Genomic DNA, 5,506 nt, shown 5'->3' on the forward strand with positions numbered 1-5,506 from the left:
TCGACTTGCGACTTGTTTTTCTGCTGGTGTCTGATGTCCCTCTCTCTCTGACGAGAGAAGTTCTTCTTACCTTTTATATTTCTTTAGAGGTTCCTAGAGGCTTGCAAAAAAGTTTTTTTTTAAATCGAGCCCTGATTGGTCAAAAATTCATATCTGTGACGAAAGCAAAACAAAAAACAAACAAACAAAAAACGTGCTTTCAACTACGTCATCCATTTCTCAAGCGTCCTGCTTTTTGACCCAAGAGATTTGGCGTGGGGGAATGCTATAATTCCCGTGCAAATGAATTTATAAATTTTAACGTATGTGTGTGTGTGTGTGTGTGTGTGTGTGTGTGTGTGTGTTAGAAAAATAAAATAAGAAACAGCACAGATATATTACTATTTTCGACATGATTTCTTTTTTTAAATCGATCTGTCGACTCTATCCAAACAAGAACCATAATGCTTAACGGGTTGGAACAGCTATCATCTTCAAATCTGATACCAGTAAATACGCTTCATAAATCGTCCTCACAACGCATCTGATTCGAAAGACAAAATGCCATGATTCTTTATTCTGCATTTTTGCCACCATCTTCATTTTCCCCATGCACATCCTCAAAACCATTAAGAGTCTTTCCGACATGACTATTCAAATCTCAAATTCAAAAAAAATTCTTTCTCTTTAACCTTACTAGTTTTGTCTTTTATTGGAATCGCTTCAGACAAGGCATTAAGCCACTTGATGGAAGGAGCTAAAAACAAAAAATAATACTTCAAGGTCAAAAACTTGCTAACGATAAGTGTTAGATGGAATAGATTCTGACCCAGAAAACAGTAATTCTTCCTTTTTCGGCAAAAACATCGCTCATGGAATGTGAGAACTAAAAGATAAAATAATAGAAGCAAGAGTTACGTGGCTGCGAAAAGTAAACCCAAGATCTACTTCTTACTCTCTTTAAATTATAACATGGGGTCGAGTTAGAAACTATTTGAGACTCAAACCAGAAATAAATGTCCCATTATGTTTTCTCCATTACATCTTCATAAATTTTAATCCATTCTTCATTTTAAAAAAAAAAAAAAAAAAAAAAAACGATGCGTTCCTCTAATAGACCCATTTTCAAAATATATTCAAGTCTTCTTGTTGTTTTCGTTTTTTTTTTTAATTTTTGTTTTTATTCTTATTTTATTTTTTGTTTAGTTATCTCCAGCATTTTCAAAAAGAAAAAAAAAAAAAAAGAAAAAAGAAAACTCGTCTAACTTCCAAAAATTTAACTTTTCGAACTGAAAAGTTGATGCGTTCCTCTAATCGACCAGTTTTGAAAATATAATCGTAAATTTTTAGATTAGGTCCACCTCCACAATTTTCTTTTAAATGACGACCTACATAGGTTTTCGACTATGTTGAACACGGAAAGAGCATTGGCATTTTGCAGAAATAAGTAGTTATCGAGATATAAAAAGTTGTATTATGCATTGTATTCTTTGGCGGCCATAATGATAACGTTCTTATTCTTCTTGTTTTCGTTTCTGCAATCTTAAACTCAGCTTTCACATCTTCGCTTAAGCGACATTGTGCCTCAGCAGATATCTTTGTAAAAGCGTTCTCACTAACCATCAACAACGGCAGTGTGATTCGATCTCTTACACAATTAACTTCAATTATTTTACTTTATCTACCAATTTTTAAAATAAAAGTGCCACCACCAGCACCGACTGTTCCCTTTCCAATTTCCAATAAAAAAAAAAAAAAAAAAAAAACCCAAAAAACTTACATTATGCGTTATTTTTTCCATTCATTTAAGCAGATTTCCTTTTCAGACATGTTCCTTGGACAAAACGTAGGTCAATAAGTCTTCTCTCAAGTCTTCTCTTGTTTTGCAAAAGGGCATCTCATTAATTAACTATTCATTTTTTTATTGTTTTTTTTTTATTAAAGTTTTGTTTTAATTTTATTACAAAACGTGCTTTTATTTTTGTATATATTTTATGTTAGCATTTGGGGCAAAAAGAGACTTTCCGGTCCTTTCTAGTCAATTTAGTTCTGGGGGGTCTCAATCTTCAATCTAGCTCTAGATTTTACATCAAAAACAACACAGCAGTCTCTACCCACCTAACACATACAGACGGTCAAGCAAAAAAAAAACAAAAAAAAAAAACGGGTCAGTGTGCACCCTCCCCCTTGCCTATTGCAAAATTAAAATTGGTTAATTCATAAACACATCACTTCTAGTCAATTTACTCTGGGATCGCTATTTGTTGTTTTCTTCAAATTTCCCGGACAACGTCAGGACACAGGTGTGCCAATGTGATTATGCCGTATGCTACTTAAAAGGTTAGTCAGGAGTATGTACCTCAAGGGGATACAAGTGCTAGGAGTTCATAAGAGCACATTCCATTAAAGGACTCGTAAAACAGACACAGGGATGCAATATTGCAGTGACGGGACAGGGGTTGGAGCATGTTTGGGCGTAGGTCAGAGGCCCTCAATATTAATGCTGGAATCCCTCAGGGGTCCATCCTGGGCCCAACTCTCTTCCTGATCTACATCAATGATCTCCCAAAACACATACTTAAATCATTCGTTGACATCTATGCTGATGACACGACCATCTATGGCAACACATCAAAGGCCGTAAATGACAAAGTTCTCTCTAATTCTCTCTCCTCTGACCTTGAGCACATGGTACAATGGGGAAGAGGTGTCTGGTCACTTTTAATTCATCCAAAACCAAGCTCCTATTTTTGCATCATCAACGCTCTGATCCCCATCTGGCATCAATAGAAATGGATGGCTCTCATCTTGGGGAGGCTCCATGTTTTGATAAGCTTCTGGGATTGACCTTTACTCCTGACCTGAAATGGAACACATACATCAAGTCTATTGCCAAGGTTGCTGGAAAAATGGTAGGATCCTTCTACCGCATCAGAAGATATCTCACTGCTGATGCAATTCTCTATCTATATAAAAGCCAAGTACATCCAAGGATGGAGTACTGCTGCCACATCTGGGCAGGAGCTGCTAAAAACAACCTATTCTGCCTTGACAAAGTACAAAATAGACTTTGTGGCTTAGTAGTGGGGGATGCCCTTTTCTCTTCCCTGCAACCTCTCTCACATAGAAGAGACGTTGTGAGACTGTCTTTGTTTTATTGTTACTTCCATGGTAAGTGCTCATCTGAGCTCCAACCCCTGGTCCCCCCCCCCTCGCCAATCTTTCATGATAAACACCCGTCTAGCTGAAACCACTGTCCCAAATTTTCCCCACTCTTTAACTGTGCCAAAATCAAAACGTAGATTCCATGAACAAAGCTTCTTTCTTAGAAGTGCACGCCTGTGGAACTCTCTTCCGTCTGCCTGTTTCCCACCTGACTACAACTTGGATGTCTTCAAGTCCAACATAAACAAATTCCTGATGAACCGCCCCCTTAAGTAAGACACTTTATCAAATCTCCAATACTAACGATTACTATGATACTATCCCATTGATTACTGCATAAGCAATAACCCTTATCCCCGCGTGGCTTCCGGGCCTTGATAAGTGGTGATTTCCATGTCAAAAAAAAAAAAAGGTTGGAGATGCCAAAACTTTATTCACCAATGCTGCAATTATAAACCTACCATATTATTTGTTTCTTTACTTGGATAGTCCTCTTTATTGGACGCCCAAGGTCACATACACATTATACCCCTCTGACCACAAGTAGATGGCGTGCCCATTTAGCTGGTGAGTTTAAATATTTACTTAGAATGGTCCCAGTGTCCACAATGGTGGCATGTTTTGTTTTTATTATTACTCTACTTGGACGCTTTCCCATTTTCTTGTGACATTTTATTAATTGCCGCCTTTGATTTTTCTTGAATTGATAGAGCTGCCATTTTTGTTTTATAGAAGTGAGACAAACTTCTATTCATTAGTACTATACCAGCAGGCCACCTGGCATTGTCCGGCCATAAAATACACATAAATGTTATATTAATTCATGCAAATTTCTTATTTATTATAGAGCCAACGCTCTATTCCACCTATCTATCTATCTATCTATTATATAAAAGGAACTTTGTATGTGTGTGTGTATATGTGCGTGTTTCTTATTTATTATTATAGAGCCAACTCTTTATTCCACCTATCTATCTAGCTATCTATCTATCTATCTATCTGGTCCTGGATATGACCTTAAACTAAATCTAGTGGTAAGGCTCCAGCTTGCGGGCTTTGGGGAGTGTGGAGCCACCCTTTAATTACCATTGCTCCCAGGTCCACTCTGACCGGGAGTGGTAGTACCTGTTAGGGTCCCAACTATGGGTTAAATAGAAACCGACTTGAAAACAACAAATATATTCTATTAAAAAAATTTTCTTTAAACTCTTTGGATTCAGCATTAAATAACCTGAAAAGGGTTGATATGCCGTAAAACAAAAACAAGCAACCAGCCAACAATCTATCTATCTATCTATCTATCTATCTATTATATAAAAGGAACTTTGCATGTGTGTATGTGTGTGTGTGTGTGTGTGTGTGTGTGTGTGTGTGTGTGAGAGAGAGAGAGAGAGAGAGAGAGAGAGAGAGTGAGAGTTCAATCCCTATGGACTCCGAAAAGGCTGGGCTTATTTTTATGAAATTTCACACAAATATACTTTATGTATCTGGCAGTGTTCTTAAATATATCATAATGTCTTCCATAAGTAACGATAATCGATAATCGATAATCGAAATAATCTGAGGAACAGGTGATTTTGAATAAAGTTAACACCTTACACAGCCTAACATCACAAGTGCATTTGAGAAGTTTTTTTTACCACACAAGACAAAAGGTCCGACATATAAAATCAACAGTAGGTTCTTTAATGTGACAGGGGCGCATTTGAAATGAATGTTTCTGCTTAAACCACAAATGAACCATAATAGTTGACTTTTACATTTAAAACTTAAATTCAAGCCGTCCGCTTAAGTAATCCAATTTACCAAATTTTCACGACTAACAATTACTACGATATCGTCCCATTGACTACTGTGCACTCTTTGACCCTTATTCATATGCGCTCTGTTACACCGATAAAAGTTTTTATGTTTCAAGATTTTTACGTCTCCACATCTTTATTCATGGTGTTTTGTTTGGAGTTGTTTTTCTTTTTTCTTTTTAAGGCGTATCAACCCTTTTTGTGTTGTTCAATGCTGACTTCAGTAATTTTGAAAAAGTTTTTGTATTTTCAAGTTCTTTATCTCTTCAAATATTTATTTTGTGTTATTTAATGGCGCATCCGTTCATTTTGGTAAAAGTTTCTATGCATCAAGGTCTTTATGCGTTCAAATATTTATTTATAGTGTTTGGTTTGGTTGTTTTCTAGAGGAAAATTGTTTTTGTTTTTGGTTTTGCAGAAAAAGAACAAAAGAAAACAATAATATTAATGTTTGGTGCATTTTAGGTCAGGAAGCCTGTATCTTCAAACAACCTAATCTGGCAGGACCAGGATTTCACATTCATATATAAATACTAGCAGTTCAGCCCGGCTTTGTTCGC

The sequence above is a fragment of the Euprymna scolopes genome, chromosome 7 (assembly GCF_053919585.1).
Source record: "Euprymna scolopes isolate OS-2025 chromosome 7, ASM5391958v1, whole genome shotgun sequence".
Lineage (NCBI taxonomy): Eukaryota > Metazoa > Mollusca > Cephalopoda > Sepiida > Sepiolidae > Euprymna > Euprymna scolopes.